Source organism: Theropithecus gelada, chromosome 15 (assembly GCF_003255815.1).
Source record: "Theropithecus gelada isolate Dixy chromosome 15, Tgel_1.0, whole genome shotgun sequence".
Lineage (NCBI taxonomy): Eukaryota > Metazoa > Chordata > Mammalia > Primates > Cercopithecidae > Theropithecus > Theropithecus gelada.
The window spans coordinates 20,116,965-20,139,276 of record NC_037683.1 but is presented as its reverse complement, the minus strand read 5'-3'; the positions used below and the strand labels follow the sequence as shown (position 1 = coordinate 20,139,276).

General features: G+C 45.2%; 1 pseudogene across 1 annotated transcript; it reads left to right on the top strand.

Moving 5' to 3' along the window:
• Positions 1 to 4,737: 4,737 nt before the first annotated feature.
• Positions 4,738 to 6,117, top strand: LOC112607684 (annotated as a pseudogene). The gene has a single exon (XR_003115899.1). The product of XR_003115899.1 is annotated as an adenosylhomocysteinase-like (transcript).
• The last annotated feature ends 16,195 nt before the right edge of the window (positions 6,118 to 22,312 follow it).

Genomic DNA, 22,312 nt, shown 5'->3' with positions numbered 1-22,312 from the left:
ATGGCTTTATTACTTCTCATAGGCATGCATCAGCCTTAATACTAGAACTTGTTATTTATGTGTCTGTCTCTTACATCAGCTGTTCTCCCTGTTCTCAGTACCTAGCAGGGGTAACACATGTAAGTGCTAACCCATGCTGGTTAAATTGAATTAATTGAAGTCTTGTGGTGCTTGTGGGAGGAGCTTGTGTCTTTAGAGTCAGACAGACTTGGTTCGTGACTGCCAACTCTGTGACCTTGGAGGAAACCTTTCACCTCTCTGAGCCTCAGTTTTCTCTTTTTTTTTTTTTTTTTTTTTTTTTTTTAATTTGAGACAGAGTTTCACCCTTGTCACCCAGGCTGGAGTGCAATGGCGCCATCTTGGCTCACTGCAACCTCCGCTTCCCAGGTTAAATCCATTCTCCTGCCTCAGCCTCCCGAGTAGCTGGGATTACAGGCACCCACCACCAGGCCCAGTTAATTCCTGTATTTTTAGTAGAGACAGGGTTTCATCATGTTGGCCAGGCTGGTCTCGAACACCTGAGATCAGGTGATCCTCCCGCCTAGACCTCCCAAAGTGCTGGGATTACAGACATGAGCTGCCGCGCCAGGCCAGTTTTCTCATCTATTAAATGGGGCCAATAAATCGTCTCTCATTTGTTGAGCTAAGGATTGAGGAGAATGGTTTTACAGAGCCTAGCACACAGACAGTGCTCAAGGTGTGTAGGTTCATATTTTTGTTATACTATTGCTAACTTTGAGCCTTGTTGGCTGAAGGACCAGAGCAGAAACCCCTGCCCCGTAAGTTCCCCATCAGGTGACATGGCCTGACAGTTGCCCTACCTGATATTTCCAAATGATATCTGAAAAGTGCTGGGTTGGCCCTGAGCTTTGCTGTATCAGAGGTTCTCTGGCAAGGGGGAAAAAGCTGATGCAGCTTCTTGGCCAGGAGAGACACAGAGCAAATGACTAGAAGACCTTGTCTAGTGATTCAGGTCAGCTCTCTGCCTTAGGCAAGGATCATCCATGCCAGGGCTTTTAAGATGGGATAATTAGCCTGTAATATGTATAGAAAATATTGAATTTTTTGAAAGATATTACTAATTTAAATGTATTAATGTCCATTCAACATTTAATTCTTAAATTTCCTTAATCTTTTTTTTTTTTTTTTTTTTTTTTGAGACGGAGTCTCGCTCTGTCGCCCAGGCTGGAGTGCAGTGGCCGGATCTCAGCTCACTGCAAGCTCCGCCTCCCGGGTTTTTACGCCATTCTCCTGCCTCAGCCTCCCGAGTAGCCGGGACTACAGGCGCCTGCCACCTCGCCCGGCTAGTTTTTCGTATTTTTTAGTAGAGACGGGGTTTCACCGTGTTAGCCAGGATGGTCTCGAACTCCTGACCTCGTGATCTGCCCGTCTCGGCCTCCCAAAGTGCTGGGATTACAGGCTTGAGCCACCGCGCCCGGCCAAATTTCCTTAATCTTAAATCTTCCTTAATCTCTAAACTACAAGATGACTTTCTTAGGAATTATGTTTGTGTTTAAAAATTGGAAACACCTTACATATCTGCCATCAGAGAAAGGTATTATTATACCAGTTAAACTTAATCATATAAAGTCATTGTACGTGTAGCTATGAGGACAGTATAGCAAATATTAATAGTAATAATTGAGCTCATAGTCTGTGCTAGACACTATACCAAGAGCTACATATGAATTATTTTGTTTAATCCTAAGAACCCCAGGAAGTAGGTACTATTGTGTCTTAGTCCATTCGGGCTGCTGCAACAAAGTACTGTAGATTGTAGCTTGTAGACAACAAAAAATATATCTCTCTCAGTTCTGGTGCCTGGGAAGTCCAAGATCAGGGCACCAGCAGATTCAGTGAGTTCCCTGGGTGTCCTTTAAAAGGACACTAATTCCATTCATGATGGCTCTGCCCTCCTAACCTAATCACCTCCCAAAGGCTTCCAAATACTTTCACATGGGGTGTTAGGATTTCAACGTATAAATTTTAGAGGGACACAAACATTCAGTCTATAGTCTATTATTATCTGCATTTTACAGATAAGGAAACTAGGACGCAGGTTAAGCAACTTGCCCATGGTCACTTAGTAAATAATAGAGCTAGAAATCAAACTGAGGCTGGCTGGCTCCCACTGACACCCTTAACTATAAAGGGAAAATACTTATAATGGTAAGAAGAAAAGAAAAAAATTATAGCTGTGACACTCTGTGTAACAGAACATCAACTGGCACTTTTTCTGTTGCCCCAGAATTGTAGCTAAGGCCCATGAGACCTGGAGCCAAAGGCTTAGGGAAGGACCACAGAACAGCAGGAGTCAGAGAGGGCCTTGCTGGAGCCAATGTGCAGCCTGACTTTTCTCCTAGGCAAAGGAGATGCTGTAAAGGGCCCCATCTGATTTCTCACTTTATAGTCAGCACCTAGCACAGTGTCAAATACGCAGAAATGGCTCAAGAATTATCTGTGAGCCAGACACGGTGGCTCACGCCTGTAATCACAGCACTTTGGGAGGCCAAGGTGGACAGATCACAAGGTCAGGAGTTCAAGACTAGCCTGGCCAGGCTGGGCACGGTGGCTCACGCCTGTAATCCCAGCACTCTGGGAGGCCAAGGCGGGCAGATCAGGAGGTCAGGAGATTGAGACCATCCTGGCTAACATGGTGAAATCCCGTCTTCACTAAAAATAGAGAACATTAGCGGGGTGTGGTGGCGGGCGCCTGTAGTCCCAGCTGCTCGGGAGGCTGAAGTAGGAGAATGGCGTGAACCTGGGAGGCAGAGCTTGCAGTGAGCCGAGATCATGCCACTACACTCCAGCCTGGGTGACACAGCAAGACTCCGTCTCAAAAAAAAAAAAAAAAAAAAGAAGACTAGCCTGGCCAACATAGTGAAACCCCATCTCTACTAAAAATACAAAAAAGTTAGCCAGGTGTGGTGGTGAACACCTGTAATCCCAGCTACTCGGGAGGCTGAGGCAGGAGAATTGCTTGAACCTGGGAAGCAGAGGTTGCGGCGAGCCGAGATTGTGCACTCAAGCCTGGGCAACAGAGCAAGATTCCATCTTGAAAAAAAAATTTTTTTAATTGTCTATGAAGTCTTATGATGTGGCAGATGCTGTTCTAGGAGTTTTACATTCATAACACATTTATTCCTCAAAGACAAGGCTATCATCTGCACTTCAAAGAAGAGGAAACTGAGCCTCCAAGAGCTTAAGGGACTTACTTGGCCAAGGCCCTTGTGACTCAAAAGCCCAGGCTCTTCTCTATCACTACAGTCCATTAATGTGGCCGCTATGCGTTGCACATAGTAGGAGGTCAGTGAACACATACTAAAAGAAAGGCTACACATGCACCAAATTTAACCCTTCTGCTAGAAAAGAGAAGCTTTGGGAGTGAGAAAATAAAAGAAAGCATAATAATATGATAGATATGGCTCAGCAAAATAACTTCATCTCCCAGACTCCAATAAAACACAGACACCTTTCCCCTTTCTTGTTTCATTGAAACAGCAATGCTGACATGGACTATTTCTAATCCTGCCGGAGGCTGGCCTCCTATCAGATGTGGCTAAATGCAAGGTTTGGCATCTTCTGCAGACAACTGTGGGATTATGGGGCCACTGTTCACAAAGTCGGCCCAGCAAAGGACACTAACAGACAAGTCACAGAAAGGAATACAAATGACTAAGAAATATGAAATACTGCATATGCAACTTGAGTAATTAAAGAATTGCAAGTTGAGATAAGGAGTTGCCATTTTTTTAACCTATTGATTTGGCAACAATTTTTACAAACTGGTAATATTTGTTATGGTCTCTCACGTTGATAGAAATATAAAGTGAAACAACCTTTCCAGGAAGCCTTAAAAGTGTTTATACTCTTTGACCCATTATTTCCACTTTTTTTTTTTTTTTGAGTCGGAGTCTCGCTGTTTTTGCCCAGGCTGGAGTGCAATGGTGCGATCTTGGCTCACCGCAGTCTCCACCTCCTGGGTTCAAGCGATTCTCCTGCCTCAGCCTCTCAAGTAGCTGAGATTACAGGCATGCGCCACCATGCCCAGCTAATTTTGTATTTTCAGTAGAGATGGGGTTTCTCCATGTTGCTCAGGCTGATCTCGAATTCCCGACCTCAGGTGATCCGCCTGCCTCGGGCTCCCAAAGTGCTGGGATTACAGGCGTGAGCCAGTGCACCTGGCCCATTATTTCTGCTTTTAATAATCTATCCAAAGGTCAGGCACAGCGGATTATGCCTGTGATCCCAACACTTTGGGAAGCTGAGGTGGGCAGATCACTTGAGCCCAGGAGTTCAAGACCAGCCTGGGCAATGTGGTGAAACCCCGTCTCTACTAAAAAAAAAAAAAAAAAAAAAAAATACTAAAAATTAGCTGGGCATGGTGGTGTGCACCTGTAGTCCCAGCTACCTGGGAGGCTGAGGTGGGAGATCACCTGAGCTTGGGAAGTCGAGGCTGCAGTGAGCCATGATCATGCCACTGTACTCCAACCTGGGCAACAGAGGGAGCCCCTGTCCCAAAAAGAAAAAGAAAAAAAATCTACCCAAGGGAAATAAATAATCAGATGTAAATATATATGTACAAAAATGTTCGCCAGTGTTATATAATTAGAAAAATTAGAAAAATCTAAACAGTTAACAAACGATTAGTTGAGTACTTTGTGCTCTATGATGTTTCTATGTAGAAATACTATACATCTATAAAAAATGATACTCACCTGCCCAGCGCTGCCTGCCCAGCACTGCCCACCCAGTGCCTGTCCCCAGACCGAGGCCCAGTCCCCTTTGCCCTTGTCCATCAAAGGTGCCGCCAGCGTGTCTGACAAACTGCCCTACAAAGTTGCTGACATCGGCCTGACCACCTGGGGACACAAGGCCCTAGACATTATGGAGAAGGAGATGCCGGGCCTGATGGGCATGCAGGAGCTGTACTTGGCCTCCAGGCCACTGAAGGGCGCCTGCATTGCTGGCTGCCTGCAAGTCACTGTGGAGATGGCCATCCTCATTGAGACCCTCATTTCCCTGAGTGTTCAGGAGCAGTGGTCTAGCTGCAACATCTTCTCCACCCAGGACCATGCAGTGGCTATCTTTGCCAAGGCTGGCATCCCAGTGTTCATCTGGAAGGGCAAAACAGATGAGGGGCACCCATGGTGCATTGAAAAGACACTGTACTTCAAGGACGGGCCCCTCAACATGATTCTGGATGATGGGTGTGACCTTACCAGCCTCGTCCACACCAAGTACATACCCACAGCTCATGTCGGGCATCTGAGCATCTCTGAGGAGACCAAAACCGGGGTCCATAACCTATACAAGATGATGGCCAATGGAATCCTGAAGGAGCTTACCATCAAGTCAATGACTCCATCACCAAGAGGAAAATTGACAGTCTCCATGGCTGCCCGGGAGTCCCTCATAGATGGCATCAAGTGGGCCAAGATGTGATGATTGCCAGCAAGGTAGCAGTGGTAGCAGGCTATGATGATGTGGGCAAGGGCTGTGCCCAGGCCTTGCAGGGTTTTGGGGCTCATGTAATCATCACCGAGACTGACCCCATCAGCACACTGCAGGCTGCCATGGAAGGCTATAAGGTGACCACCATGGACAAGGCCTGTCAGGAGGGCAACATCTTTGTCATCACCACAGCCTGTGTCAATATCATCCTTGGCCGGCACTTTGAGCAGATGAAGGATGATGTCATCTTGTGTAACACTGGACACTTTGACGTGGAGATCGATGTCAGGTGGCTCAACAAGAATGTTGTGGAGAAGGTAAACATCAAGCCCCAGGTGGACTGGTACTGGCTGAAGAATGGGTGCCACATCATCCTGCTGGCTGAGGGTTGGCTGGTCAACCTGGGTTGTGCCATGGGCTGCCCCAGCTTTGTGGGGTGTAACTCCTTCATCAACCAGGTGATGGTATAGATTGAGCTGTGGACCCACCTAGACAAGTACCCCATTGGGGTTCACTTCCTGCTCAAGAAGCTGGATGAGGCAGTGGCTGAAGCCCCGGCTGAGCAAGCTGAATGTGAAATTGACCAAGCTAACTGAGAAGCAAGCCCAGTAGCTGAGCACATCCCACGATGGCCCCTTCAAGCTGGATCACTACTGCTGCTGAGAGTCCGGCCTGCCCTTCACCTTCCAGCTGCTATCCTTGCTCAGGCCCCATCTCTTCTCCCTAAGAGCAAATGGCACCAACTTTGCGATTGATTTGTCAGTGTCTCCCATTGATGGGGCTGGTCACTCAGTTTTTGGCCTCTGCAGCATCCCTCACACTATATCAAGTGTGGCAGGGGGAACTGAGAGGCCTCTCCTCAAGCCCTGGTCATGATGGAGGTACAAGGGAGGCATCCACAGGGAACCATGAGTTGAATGGTCTTGGAACTGCTCACTAAGTCAGTCCTTCCTTAGTCTGGAAGTTGGTAGTGGAGTCACAAAGCCCGTGTACCTTACCATTCAGGTAAGGTTCCGGGTCTGTGGACTTATGTCCGTGTGCTTGGTTTATAGGTTCAGTGGTTCCTCAGCCCATGGCAGATGAGAAGGAGCTACATTGAAGGGCAAAGAGGAACTGTTGTTTGACTTTTCCTGAGAGCCTGGCTTAGGGCTGGGCCTTCTCTTAAACCTTATAACAATGAGGTTGGTACTTTTAGTCCCTGTTTTACAGGGGTCAGAATAGACTTTAAAGTGATAACTGAGAAAGGACAGAGAAGTGACAGCCAGAGGGGCCATAAAAACATAAAAGCAGGCATAGATCTGCTACCACTTTGTAATAAGATGGTTCCTATCACAATCCTGGGTCAAAAAGATAATAATTTGGTTTATAATGTTAAAAGAAAGCAGGAAAGTGGGTAAATAAAAATCTTGGTAACTGAAAAAAAAAAAAAAAGATGATACTCAGGCACAGTGGCTCATGCCTGTAATCCCAACACTTTGGGAGGCCCAGGCGGGCAGACTGCTTGAGCTCAGGAGTTCGAGACCAGCCTGGGCAAAATGGTGAAACCCCATCTCTACCAAAAATACAGAAAAATTCGCCTGGCATGGTGGTTGCACCTGTAGTTCCAGCTATTCTAGAGGCTGAATTGGGAGGATCACTTAAACCCCAGAGGTGGAGGTTGCAGTGAGTGGAGATGGTGCCACTGTACTCCAGCCTGGGTGACAGAGTGAAACCCTGTCTCAAAAAAAAATAAATAAAAAGATACTTATGAAGGAAATTCTTACGATATAAAATTGTGGAAAAAATCGTTAATACAACTATTTATGCCATGACCCCCAATTATGTAAATGATAATATAGGCAGAGAATAAAATACCAAAAGGAAATACACCAAAATGTTAACATTCTTTTCTTCTGAGTGACTGCATTATGGATATTTAACTTTTTTCTCCTTCATAGTTTTCTGCATTTTCCAATTTTTTTATAGTGAGCACTTATTACTCTCAAAAATCAATAACAATCAACAATAGAATTAATTTGAATCTGGAGCTACGTCTCTGCCAACCACATCCCTGACCTGCCCTCATGGTATCTCAAGAGGATGAGAGGAAGAAAGGCTCAAGTTGTAAACCCACATTAAATGCAAGGCACCATCCCCAAACAATGAAACAATGTTGAAATCCTGCTTCAAAGGTCCTCTGATGCTAAAATAAGCCCAGAAAAGCATTTGCTACAGTTCTTGGAGATCTATTGAAGGACGTCATTCACAGTGGGCACCAAGTCAAACCCTCACTCGTCATCAGTGTTGGCTGCAATACAAAGAATTTGAACCAATTTGGGGAGGAATAGGGTTGGAGCTTCACAAATAACTCTATCCCTTAGGTTGCTTTCATTGTAATAAAGGGGATTACTGACAGGTGCACAGCACAGAGCTTTCCCAGCCATCATCTCATTTGAACTTGACAACAACCTGGAGAAAAGATGTTGATAGTAACAACAACAACAATAACAACGATGACGGAGACTTAACATTTACTGAATACTTATTACGTGCCAGGAATCAATTCTAAACACTTCACATACATTGTGCCTTTTAATTAAAAAGCAAAAACAAAACAAAACAAAACCAGGGGCTTGCTCTGTCACCCAGGCTAGAATGCAGTGATATAATCATAGCTCACTGCAGCCTCAAACTCCTAGGCTCAAGTGATCCTCCTGCCTCAGCCTCCCGAGTAGCTGGGACTACAGGTGCACATTACCTTTTAAAAATTTTTTGTAGAGGTGGGGTCTTGCTATCTTGCCCAGGCTGGTCTTCAACTCCTGGTCTCAAGCAGTCTTCCCCTCAGCCTCCCAAAGTGTTGGGATTTCAGGCTTGAACCACTGTGCATTCCCCTTTTAATCTTTTTAGCCTTATCTGTGAAGTAGAAAGAGTGATTACCCCCACTTTAAAAGCTAGTATGTTGTCACTCAAAGTAGTCAAATGACTTGTCCCAGATCACCATGCTTACAAATGAAAGCATAGAATTTGTAGTCATTTCTTTAGACCTCAGGTCCAGATTTCCACAACTGCCTACTGTTGTTCCTCAGCTTTGAGGTTTTTTTTTCATTGCTGTATTATTAGAGGAGACAGTAGTTTAGCAGTAAAGAATGCCGGGTTCAAATCTGGTGTTTCTAGCTGTATAATCTTGGACAAGTTACTTTAGCTCTGTGTCTCAATTTCCTCCTCTGTAAAATGGGGATCATAATATTTATCTCATAGGCCTCAAAGTCAAATGAATATAAAGCTTTGAGCCAAAGTCTGCCCCGAAATGAACACTCAGAAGACCTTGGTATGTGTCTGATTTTCCTATACCTTGCCTTCTCACATAGACGGTCAAGGTCAGGAGGGTACAATGTCCTTGGGTTCAATGCCCAGAACTTCTAGATTTTCAGAAGAGTCATATTCTCTGACTTCCATGGCCTCGGCCCTCTTGAAGAGCCTCCTTTGCTGGAGCATGTGCCTGTCAGAGGGTAGCTTCTAGGACTGAGAGAGTACTTGGAGGAATGAGCACTTGACTTCTTCTCAGAAATCCTTAGGCCTTTAGGACTATGATGCCCTTTGTTGAACTATTTGAGGTAGCTGTGTTGATTTCTTGCTGGCTTCTGGGGGCTGGATAATAAGGAAATCCACTTCTGGAAGAGCAACTGTTTCCCTGAAAAGACCACAAAAACGGCAACTATCACAGCTGGAAGGGGACTTGGCATCAGTCCTTTCAAACATGTCCTTGTACAGATAATTAACCAAGAACCGCAGAAGTAAAGCATCTTGATAAGATCCCACACTGTCAAGAGCCAGGGTCATATTCATCATCAGACTCAAATCAGTCCATACAAAGGAGGCAGCTGAGGGCCAGTGAGAGGCCTAGAGTCTACTGGCTGGACACCGATGGATCTTCCCACCTTCTGACTCTGGCCCAAGGCTCTCTTTATGTCCCCAAGCTCCCTCTCTAGGAACTTCCTTCCTAGAATCACAGAAATGGCACCACACTGCCAGCTTCTTAACAATGGCCAAGGCAAGATTTTAAATAATGACAATACCAAGGCGGGAGGATCACCTGAGGTCAGGAGTTCAAGACCAGCCTGGCCAACATGGTGAAACCCCGTCTCTACAAAAATACAAAAATTAGCCAGGCATGATGGCAGGTGCCTGTAATCCCAGCTACTCAGGAGGCTGGGGCAGAAGAATCTCTTGAACTCGGGAGGCAGAGGTTGCAGTGAGCCAAGATTGTGCCATTGCACTCCAGCCTGGACAACAGAGCGGGACTCCATCTCAAATAATAATAAAATGATAGCAATAATGAGGATCTGCTCTCAGGCGGCAGTTGGGACGTTAGGAATTATAAAATCTTCCAAATTAGGTCACATTCATGTAAAGGAATTAGAAACATCTTTCCCATTTCTTCAGGCCCAAATTAGAACAGGCTCTGCAGAGGGTCCTGGTAGATCAGTCCTCCTCTCAGGCCCATGGGTCTGATTTCCTTTCTCAAACAGCCACTGAACTTTTCTTATGATTATGGAGTGTTTATTGGGTGTGTGCAACGCCTCAAGTGCAGTCTGGAATTTGGAACTGTCACATACTGGCAGCACGACCTCTTTAAGAGGCAGGAACTGGTTATCTCTGCCATCCGGTCCCATGTTGGGGAACTGTCTATGAATCAGCTAAGATGGGTTCCCAGCCCTCCGTCTATCTCCCTTCAAGGTAAAATGGGCTAGTGGGAAAAAAAGTCCATGATCTAGCAGGCCTGGCTGGTCTACTTCCAGCCTATGTTACTTAGAGCAAGAATCGACCTTTTTAAGCTTCAGTTTTGTCATCTGTACAATAAGCATACAATACCTGGTCTACCTATTGTGTTGCTAGGAGGATTCATTCATTCATTCATTCATTCATTCATTCATTCAGCAGAAATGTATTAAACACTGATATAGAGATACCCTAGTGAACAAGACAACAAAAAAAGGTGCATACAACATAGTAAGATAATCAATTAACAAATAAATGGGTAAATAATCAAGATATTTACAGGTTAAGCAAGTGCTACAAGGGAGATAAAAATGGTGCTGTGACACAGAATAATATCCCCTTAGAGTGATCAAGGAAAGCCTTGCTGAGATGTGACATTCAGCCTGAAAGCAAAAGGAGACAACTCTGTCAGAACTGGAAGGAACAGCAAGTGCAAGACTTTGAAGCTGGAAAGGAACAGAAAGGAAACCAGAATGGGTAAAGCATATTAAGTGAAGGAGAGAGTGGTACAAGCTAGAGTGCAGGACTCTGTAGCCAGGGAAGAAGACTGGGCTTCATTCTAGGAGCAAAGAGAAGTCAGGGAGTGTTTTAAGCGGGGAGATGAGGGCAGATTATAGAGCAGCAGGGACAGAAGCACAGACGGCAGTCAGAAGGCCGAGTTATCCAGGCTTGAGAAGATGGTGGCCTGGACTGGCTTAGAGGCAGATTCAGAATCTGTTTTAGAAGTGGAATTGTCAAGACTTGCTGTTGGTTTGGGTGTGGGGTGAAGGAAAGACAGAAATAAAAAGTTGCTCCTAGATTTTGGAATCCACAGGATCACTCACTCACTCATTCATTCAACAAACATCAATTAAACACATATATCTGCCTGTCTCTAGGCATGGTGTTGGGGATAAAGATGGAGATGAAGAGCACAGCTTTGTCAGGGAAATGGACCAGAAAATAGGCAAATATAATGCATTTAAGTAAGTGCAGTAAGTATTAGAGAACATCGAACTCTGCTGAGGGGACAGAATCAAAGAAAAGTCTTCCTAGGGGAGGGAAGTTTGAGCTAAGCCTTGAAGGAGCAACAGGAATAGCAGAAGGGCTTTGGGGTTATAGAACAGAGCTCTGAAATAATAACAATAGTAGTAGTAGTAGTAGTAGTAGTAGTAGTAGTAGTAGTAGTAGCAGCAGCAGTAGCAGCTACTACTTGTTGTTAAGCCCTACCAATGTGCTAGGTCCTGTTGTAAGCATAAATGAATCATTTAATCCTCACATAAGAATCCTATAAAATAGATCCTATTGCTATCATCCCCACTTTACAGATGAGGAAGCTGAGGCATAGTTAACTTCTGTTACATAACTTGCCCCAGATCACGCAACTCATAATGACAGAGCCCGGCTTTAATCACATGCATTTTGGTGCTGGAAGCTATGCTCCAAACACCACAAGAAACTGCCTCACTGTGGGACGTCACTGCACATTTAGGGGCTGAGAACAAGTGAAGGACGCATAGGATGTAGGAAGATAGGAACTGATGGGAGATCAGATAAATGACATGAAGGTATTTTGCAAACTATAAAGTACTGTCCCCAAGCAGATCGTCATCACTACTATTATAATAAATAACTACCTTTCCTCCCTGTGAAAAATGAAGGCTTCTCAGCAGTATCTCTGGATTTTTGACCTTGGAAAAAAGTGGCTGCTTGGAGGGCCTGTCCAGACAGAGGGAATCCCAGGAAAGGTTGGGCTGATGTGAATCTGACCCTGAGTTGGGAAGCAGCAGATATGGGCTCCAGTCCCAGCTCTGCACCTAACTTATGATGTGGTCTTGGGTGGGTTACCTCCCCAGCCTGTCTTTAGTTTCCCCATCTCTAAGATAGAAGAAGGAAAGAGTGGGGATTTTTTTTTTTTTTCCAGATGGAGTCTCACTCTGTCACCCAGGCTGGAGTGTGGTGGTGCGATCTCGGCCCACTGTAACCTCTGCCTTCTGGGTACAAGCAAATCTCCTGCCTCAGCCTCCTGAGTAGCTGGGACTACAGGCCCATGCCACCATGACCAGCTGATTTTTGTATTGTTTTTAGTTGATGTTGGGTTTTGCCATGTTGGCCAGGCTGGTCTTGAACTCCTGAACTCAAGTGATCTGACTGCCTTGGCCTCCCAACGTGCTGGGATTACAGGTGTGAGCCACTGCACTTGGCCAAGAGTGGGGATTCTAAGGCCTTTTTCAGCCTTCACATTTTGAACAATCGCTGCTACTGTTGGTGTTCCGCTTCTCCGAGCTGGACAGTGACCAAAAAGGAATGTCAGCTTGGGGCCCTTTACCAAAACAAAGGCTTGGTGGCAACCTCTGATGGGAGTGGCACCTTCCAGAAAGCAGGACCCATGCTGGATGGGAGGCCTATTGCTTATGTCCCCTGAGTCCACAGATCTCCAGTTCAAACGCTGCTCATCACTCCTGTCCCTGCCAGGACACTTGCTGGTTTCAGGCTCCTTGAACCAGGCCCATTCCTGTTCCTTTTAATGCTCCAGTGGGAGTCTGAGTAATGACAGCATTCTGGACACCATCCTTTTGAGGATGTGGCCAGAAAACGCAGATGTAGTTTACATCCTAAGGGGTCCTGTTTTGATTTTTCTGTGAGCCAAAACCCCCAGGGCTTTCTCACATGTGCTGCTCCAGGCTCCATCTTTTGCCATTGAGGGTTTTGTATTCACTGTCCTGGAATTAAAAGTGTTCTTGAGGGATGCAGCATTGAGTCTTTCTCCTCATGTCTCAGGATCTTCATCATGAGAATAGAATCATACACCTGCAAGAGATCCCCTTACATCAAGTCATTCAATCCAAACCCTTCTCGCTGACACAGAACTCCATAAACTGTAAAGCACTGTTGTACATCATTAATTCACGTATTATTCCTTCTGTACCTTATAAAAAGTACTAGTTTGGGTAGGGCTAGGATTATCAGATAAAATGCAAGATCCCCAGTTAAATTTAAAATTCATATTTAACTAGGCATCTTGTGATTTGATCCAATAAATCTGGCAGCCCTGGATGGGATCATCACTCCCATTTTGCAGAACTGAAGCTCAAAGGGGTGAAAGGATTTTATCCAAACTGCTTGAGAGCAGGGACTATGTCCCAGAGCTGTGAATAAACATAGACTTTCTGAGAAGACTTGAGCTGCCGATGACAGAGGTCAGGGTTCTTGGTTCCTTTTAAATATTTTTTTCCAACATGAGAAGTATATTCCCTTAAAGCTAATGTATCAGTCCATTTAGCAGTGATCTAAAAGATTTATGTTTTGTGAAAAGCCTATTCCTCTATGAATACAGAATCTATGTCCTGTGTCTGTGTAGGTATATATGTTGCACAGAACATTAAAAAGTTAATAAATTCATCTTTAATCCTCAGTTCCCAAGTTGGGGTTAGCTCAGAGAAGATGCTTGAGAAATGTTTACTCAACTGGTGGGCTTTCTGAATATTTCATTCCTACAAGAATCCTACAGAATGAAAAGAAAATTGCTGACTCAGGACAGAGAATGGCCCCAGAATGCAGTGTCAGGCTTCCCTGATCTTCCTACATGGCTGTGCCAAAGATGAGTTGAGTTTCAGGAAAGCTCAGTGAAACCATCACATCATGAAATAGTCATGGGCCTCATGAAAGGGCTTCTTGTCATTACACTCCCTTCCTGCTCCAGGTTTAGGACCACAGGGAGGCTTCCCTAAGACTACCACTTGCAGGGAGGTCTTGGCCATAAATGTTGCCCAAGGAGTCCTTACACCATCAAAGGCAGAGGCACAAAGTCCCTTTCCTGCCCTTTGGATGAGTAGACCTGTTGGGGGTGCTGGTGGGACAGCCCCCAGGTGGCTTCTAGACTTAGCTCATCTCCCTCATGATGGACAGCTCAGGGTCTGTCCACTGACAGACCATGTACTTTTCTCAGCTGCCTAGCCAGAGCTGTGAATAAACATAGATTCTCTGAGAAGACTTGAGCTGCCAATGACAGAGGTCAGGGGTCTTGGTTCCTTTCCAGGCTGTCAGCTAAGAAAGAGGATCTGCTGAAGAATTGAAGCCTGGGCATGAGCTCTTGCCACGGATGGAACTTTTTTCATGTGTGAGGTTCACTAGTAGAATCCTAGAATGTTAGAGTTAGAAGAGATGGCCTTAAAAAGCACCTAGGTCAGGCTGCGCACAGTGGCTCATGTCTGTAATCCCAGCACTTTGGGAGGCCGAGGCCGGTGGATCACCTGAGGTCAGCAGTTCGAGACCAGCCTGACCAACATGGAGAAACCCCATCTGTACTAAAAATACAAAATTAGCTGGGCATGGTGGCACATTTCTGTAATCCCAGCTACTTGGGAGGCTGAGGCAGGAGAATCGCTTGAACCCGGGAGGCAGAGGTTGCGGTGAGCCAAGATCACACCATTGCACTCCAGCCTGGGAAACAAGAGCAAAACGCCATTAAAAAAAAAAAAAAAAAAAAGCATCTAGGTCTAATCCAAACATTCTTCCAGAAAGACACACCAAGGCTCAGAGCAGGAAAGGACTTATTCAAGCTCACATGATAACTTGGCAGCAGAACCAGGCCTGGAACGCATATTTCTTCTTGGTGCTGCATTCCTGATTCAGATGAGCAGCTCGCCCTGCTAAGCAAACAGCAGGTGGGCAGATGTGGTCACTAATCAGTGCACTGGCACTGTGGGTCATTGAGCTTTAACCCCAGGGCACTATTAACAGCTTAACTCAGTCTGTCACCCTCTCCTCCCTGGAGGCCCTGCAGTCCTCAGGATTAGAAATAAACTGCTCTCAGCCGAGCCCCTGAAATGGGAGATGAAATGGCCCACAGAGACCATCCAATTTAGTTCTCCCAGTGATGCCGAATCCCCACCCTCTGTGCTGGGAAGCGGTTCCAGTGACCAATGAGCTCCGTGAGCTTGCAGGTGGGTGGGCAGGCTGCACAGAAGCAGAGGTTTGTGAGTGGACCATGGCGGGATGGACGGGCATGGAGCTGGTGCAGTTTAGCAGCAGCGTCCCCATTCTGTCTCCTGTCAGCTCTGTTCTCAAGTCCTTTTGCTATTACACTAAAGTCCATCTCTGCAAACTTCTGTCCACTGGGTCCAGCTCAGATCCCTGGAGCCCAGGCCTCACCCCTTGTGAAGCTGCTAAGTTAAGCGGGAACCCTGGTCTCCATGCAGGGTTGGCTGCCTGGCTCTATTCACTGCCAAGCCAATATCTGTATACCACTTAGGAGGAAAACTATAAAGCTGAATGAGGAAAAGCAAGGACGGCTCTGCCTGTGATCTTTGGATGGATCCCCTGTCTGTGCCAGCACTGTTCTCAGCTCTTAGCAGAGAACAGAAAGGCCCTGTCGGTGTTCTCATGGAGTTTATGTTCTGGTTAGGGAGCCAGACAGCATATGGGTACATAAATAAATCAGATAATTTCAGAAAATGACAGTGCTAAGAAGGAGATACAGACTAATAACGGGATAGGAAATGACTCCAGGGTGGCATGTCACCTTCACAAGCATGGTCAAGGAAGCGCCCTGGGAGAAGGTGCACATTGAGCTGAGGCCTGAATGAGAACGAGGAGGCAGGCTTGGGAAGACCAGGGAGAGAGAATGGGAAATGCAGAGTCTCATAGACAGACACAAGCTTTGTGTGTGTTTGAGGAGGAGAAAACCCAGAATAGGTAGAATATAGCAAATAAGAGAGATAGAATCTGAAAGGAAGTTTTGGTCTGAGCCACAGTCTAGTGCGCTGAGCTGGGCTAAAGGTTAAATCATGGTGATGATTCTGCTTCCAGAGAACCAGAGCCACAGCAAAGCAGAAATCACAGCATCATCGTGGTGCTAACTGTGAAGGCCAGGTGTCCACTGGAGCAAATCCACTGCAACTGCAGCTCAGTCAGTTCTCCAATCCAACAGGAAACGCCCATCCCAGGTTTCTTTCTAGGCTGAATGACCTCGGAGGTGGGGGAGCTTGTCTGCTGCTCCCCCAAAGCACATTGTTCTTCTCAGGGAGCCCCCCGGGGCAGAGGTAACTAGAGAAGGAAGCCTAGGTTTTAAGAGTTTTTGTGAACTATAGAAGGCTAGACCATGAGCTTATTAGCCTCCTTCACGGGGCTCCTTTTCTTGCTTTCAGGATCTTGCCTTTCTTCCTTTCTTCCTTCCTTCTTTCTTTCCTTCCTTCCTTCCTTCCTTCCTTCCTTCCTTCCTTCCTTCCTTCCTTCCTTCCTTCCTTCCTTCCTTCCTTTCTTCCTTCCTTCCTTTCTTCCATCCTTTCTTCCTTTCTCTCTCTCTCTCTCCTTTTTTTTAATAAAAACTCTCACCGTGTCCCAGGCTGGAGTGCAGCGGCGTGATCTCAGCTCCCTGCAACCTTCACCTCCCAAGTTCAAGTGATCCTCCTGCCTCAGCCTCTTGAGTAGCTGGGACTACAGTCTTGTGTCACCACACCTGACTAATTTTTGTATTTTTAGTAGAGATGAGGTTTCACCATGTTGGGCAGGCTGGTCTTGAACTCCTGACCTCAAGTGATCTGCCTGCCTTGGCCACCCAAAGTGCTGGGATTACAGGCGTGAGCCACGATGCCCTGCCTTGCTTTCAGGATCTTCATGGGGCCTCTTCACCTCCTTCCCCAACCAGACCTGTTCTTAGAGTCAGCTTTGGTAAAATAGTTCACTCTGGGATAAAAATGGCACTGTGCCCTCTCCCAGGAGTCCTATATTTTATCAAGAGTCAAAGTCCTGGCCGGGTGTAGTGGCTCACACCTATAATCCCAACACTTTGGGAGGTCGAAGCCGGTAGATCACTTGAGGTCAGGAGGTCAAGACCAGCCTAGCCAATACGGTAAAACCCTGTCTCTACTGAAAATACAAAAATTAGCTGGGCATGGTGGTGCGCACCTGTAGTCCCAGCTACTTGGGAGGCTGAGGCAGGAGAATTGCTTGAACCCAGGAGGCGGAGGTTGCAGTGAGCCAAGATGGTGCCACTGCACTCCAGCCTGGGTGACAGAGTGAGACTGTATATTTTAAAAAAAAAAAAAAAAGGAATCAAAGTCCTAGGCCAAATAAATGCATCTATAGTTGTGTAAATTAAGAAATCTGCCATCCAGGTGGGGAGGGGGTACCTGCTGCATCAGCAGGTTGACAGCGGGGCCCTGCCTGGTCAGTGTGGTTCTCCATCTCCCAGGTCATGCCACCTTGTTCAGGTAGAACATTATTCCTGCCCACCACAGGCATTTGACTCTCCAGAATTCATGGGAGGTTCTAGAGCGCGTCCGGCTCTGTGTCAACTGCCACTGTACAATTCCTGCAAAGGCAGTTGAGGCGGGGGCGGAGTAGTCCTGCACAAACTGACAGTCAGAGGACTGGGATATCAGCTGAGAACGTTCCCATGGAAAAGAAAAGTCCAGCCCCTTCCAGCAAATGCTGCCTGGCTCTGCGAAAATTGCCTTGTCATCTCCTTGGCATTGCTTCTGTATTTTTTTCCTATTTCAGACCAGAAGTGAGTGCATGGAGGATCTCTGTGAGCTGGTTTTCTCTATCTTCAAGATAATCCAACCTTTAGTAACAAAAGCAGAAAAATCTATTCCTATCCTTTGGCTCCTGAGTCCACATCTAAGTGATTCATCCTAAAGAAGTATTTCCAAAATTGTTTTAAAATCTTGTTTTAGGCCAGGAGTGGTGGCTCACACCTGTAATTCCTGCACTTTGGGAGGCCGAGGCGGGTGGATCACCTGAGGTCAGCAGTTTGAGACCAACCTGGCCAACATGGCAAAACCCCGTCTCTACTAAAAATACAAAATGTAGCCATGCGTGGTGGTGGACACCTGTAATCCCACCTACTTGGGACGCTGAGGCAGGAGAATTGCTTGAACCCAGAAGGTGGAGGTTGCAGTGAGCCAAGATGATGCCATTGCACTCCAGCCTGGGCAACAGAGTGTGACTGTCTCAAAAAATAAGTAAATAAATAAATCTTTTTAAAAATAAAGGTTGCTAGTATTGTGCATGATTACATAAAGTGGGGCCTACCCAGGTCCCAAATGACAGGTGGATGAGCAAACTTTGGCCCCCATTTGAAAGAATATTATGACAAACTTTAAAATGACGAAATGAAATCCATCAAAATATAGAAAAGTATATATGAAAGAATGTCCAGGGAAAATACTGGAAACCCAGACTGCACAAGTCAATCAGTTTCTCCCCGGAGCCCTGTTGATGAAAACTGGACGAGTTCAAGAAATAATTGTGTAAAATTTCAATAAAGCCCATGTTCTTTTTTGTGGGTACTTGTGTGCTTAAGTAATGTAAGTATCATAAACCCTAAGAAAATACTTTCTAACTTTTAAATATTGTTCACTATAAAATTATTATTCACTTTCTTCAAAAAATAATAAATTAGTTTAATAACTGTTAATTGCTCCGTCTAGAGGTAGGTGGTTGGGATACAGAAGTAATTGCTTCCTGGCATTCAGGAAAGTACGGGTCTTGTTTTGACCAGGCCTCTGCCTTCCCAGGAATTGGGATCTAGAACAGCATATGTTCACACCCAAAGGTGGGAGATCACTTTCTCAGGCAGGACTGGTCCTGGACTGGGGAAAACTACTCATCTAGCTGAAACAACCTGTCCTTCCAAAGAAACTATTCTGCTCCCCCAACTAATATTAGCCATATCAGGATTCTTAACTGCAAACAAGAAAAAATTTGCCATGGACAGTTGCGATAACAATTATCATCATTGTTATCATCATTTGTGGTGGGGTTGTTGTATGCAGGCCCTGTGCTAGGCTCAATGGAAGGGTTTTATGTGCATTATCTCTTTTAATCAACAGCCTAGAAAAGGAAGCAATTACTTCCTGTTATGGATGAAGGAATTGAGGCTAAGAAAGGTTGAGAAACTTGCCCAGAGACCACAGATTTAGTAAGTGGTAGAGGAGATTTTCAAAGCTAGAGCTGACTGCCAAGCTTGAGGTCTTAACAAGCTTAGTTTCTGCAGTGAAAATCCTGCTGGGCTTCAGTGAGAATCCAGCAAGCTGGTGATGCAGCCTCCATCCTTGGTGGGCCTCTACTAGCCTTACTATTTCAGGGCAATTTCCAGGAGAGCTGGCTGGAGTCAGTGGTTGGCATCCACACGCAGCAGAGCCATGAAGCTGGCTTTCCCAGCAGCTCACATTAACTGGCAGTGGCAACCAAGGCAGCTCAGAAGCAGAAATGCTCTCAGGTCCTCAGGAAACATCTGCAAGTCCTCAAGGAGGCAAGACCTGCCCCCTTATCACCTCCACGGGGGGAGACAGTGGGCCTATTCCATTTGCAGGGAAAGGACAAACACATTGCTTTTATTTTCCAAGCTGTGTTTCTGCAAATGAAACAATTCACTGCTATGGAACTTTTAGGATCTCCACATGAGAGTAGGCCTTGTACTGGACAATGGGGTGGCAGTCCTGAAATCAGAGCCACCACCTGCCTGCTAGGGCTTGCGGGGCAATGGTGAAGATGGTGACAAGTGACAAGCAGTATTTGCAATTCAAAGTGAACGGTGCAAGGAAAAGGGGATGTGGTGTAAGGGGAAAGTACGAACTTTGGGGTCAGAAAGATCTGTTTCTTCATGTCCTGGTTGTGAGACTTTGGGCAAATTTCCTAACATCTCGAGGTTGTTTCCTCATCTGGAAGAAATGTAAATAGTTATACTTGTATTGCATAATTACCATGAACATTAAAAGGAACAAGTATATCAATACTTAAAATTGCCTAGCGGATAATGGGAGCTCAATATGTGATAACATTACCAGTGTTATTAAAAAGGCTCTAGTTGGTGGATCTATAAATGGTGTTGTTAAAAAGAAAACAGAAGGGACATATTAGCTGGGTTTTGATGGGGAAGTAGGAGTTTGTTGACTAGCTGGTAGGCAGGAAGGCTTTTTTAGTTAGTAACCTAGCAAGGACAGCTTTGTGAAGGTGCATAGAACATCCAGGCAACATGCGTGGACCAGTTAGGAGCTACTGAAATATTTCCACCAAAATGTAGGGCGTCGGCCGGGTACAGTGGCTCATACCTGTAATCCCAGCACTTTGGGAGGCGAGACAGGTGGATCACGAGGTCAGGAGATCGAGACCATCCTGGCTAACACGGTGAAACTCCATCTCTACTAAAATACCAAAAAAAATTAGCTGGGGTTGGTGGCGGGCACCTGTAGTCCCAGCTACTGGGGAGGCTGAGGCAGGAGAATGGCGTTAACCCGGGAGGCGGAGCTTGCAGTGAGCCGAGATCGCGCCACTGTACTCCAGCCCGGGCAACAAGAGCAAAACTCTGTCTCAAAAAATATATATATATATATATATATATTATATATTTAATATATACATAAATATATATATATATATATATATTTTTTTAGTCTCTGACATCCACTTGCTACCATTCTCAAATAAAGGACCATGAACAACGTCTCAGTGTAAATTCATAAACCAGCATTCTTGTAAGCTGTGCTTCCTGAAGTGGAGCAGCCTCCAGGTCCTTGGCCTGACAATCCACAAGGAACAAACAAAGCTGAGAATTAGATTCCAAGAGCCCAAGCTCTTCCTTCTCTGGAGTTAGACAGGCTTGAGTTTTCATTCCTGTCCTTGCCGTGTAAACTTGGCAAGTCACTCATCTCTCTTACCTTACAGTTTTGCCATGTGAAAAATTGGAATAATTATACATTACACATAAATTGTTTTACATTATCAGAGTGCCTGGTGCATGGCAGGTGCTCTCTACTCTTTAGAGAAAGGAGCTGCTCTCTTGCCTGAATTTATGGCAGAGTGAAGGCAAGACTGACATATTCTAGAAGAAGCCCTACAATCTCGACCATGAAATACAGAAAAAAGACTTTCACAAAAATGGCATAGGATAGATGTTATTCTGTACTTTGCTTTTTTCAATGAGTAATACATGGTGTGAATACATTTATATCTTTCTCATTTGTTTTTTGTTGTTGTTGTTGGTTTTTGTTTTTGTTTTTTTGTTTTGTTTTTTTGAGACAGAGTTTTGCTCTTGTCACCCAGGCTGGAGTTCAATGGCACAATCTTGGCTCACTGAAACTTTCACCTCCCGGGTTCAAGAGGTTCTCCAGCCTCAGCCTCCCAAGTAGCTGGGATTACCAGTGCCTGCCACCACACCCAGCTAATTTTTGTATTTTTAGTAGAGACGGGGTTTCACCATGTTGGCCAGGCTGGTCTCGAACTACTGACCTCAGGTGATCTGCCCGCCTCAGCCTCCCAAAGTGCTGGGATTACAGGCATGAGCTACCGTGCCCGACCCTCTTCTTTTTTTAAAATTGAGAATTTTACAGTATTATTACAGTATAAAGCTCACCCTTTTAAAGTGTACAAGTCAGTAGTTTTTAGCATATTCATGAGGTCTTTCTTGCAGTCATCACTATTACCTAATTCAGGACAATTTCATCATCCCAAAAAGAAACCCTGTATCTGTTAGCAATCATGCCCCATTGACCCCTTCCCCTGGCCCCCAGGGACTGCTTATCTTATTTTCTGTCTCTATGATTTGCCTATTGTAGCCATTTCATACAAATGGAATCATATTATATGTGGCCTTCTGTGTCTAATTTATCTTATGTAGCATAATGCTTTCAAGGTTCATCCATGTTGTAGGATGTATCTCATTCCTTTTTATGGCTGAGTAATATTCCACTGTATGGATATAATACCATGTTTTGTTTATTTATTAGCTGATGAACATCTAAATTGCTTCCATTTTTGGCTATTATAAAGTAATCCTAATTTCTTTAAATAGTTGCCTAGTATTTCATTAATTAGAGGTAGCATAGTTTAGTTAAGCACTTCTTCCCGAAGGATAGTTCTGGTCTTCTTCATTGTTTGCTAAGCCAAAAAGGATATTGTTACCACAATATCCTTCTCGTCTAAGAGGTAGTCAAAACTCACCCCATTTCCTGAGGGAATTATCCAACAGAAGCAAAAAGTCGTATTGCAAAAGATATTAATTGCAGCAATTTTTGTGGTAACACAAAATTGGGAACTACTTAAGGAGTCCACAGTAAGGAGCTCTTTACGTAAACTCTATTGTTCAGTCAAATAATGTACAATTACTAAAATGATA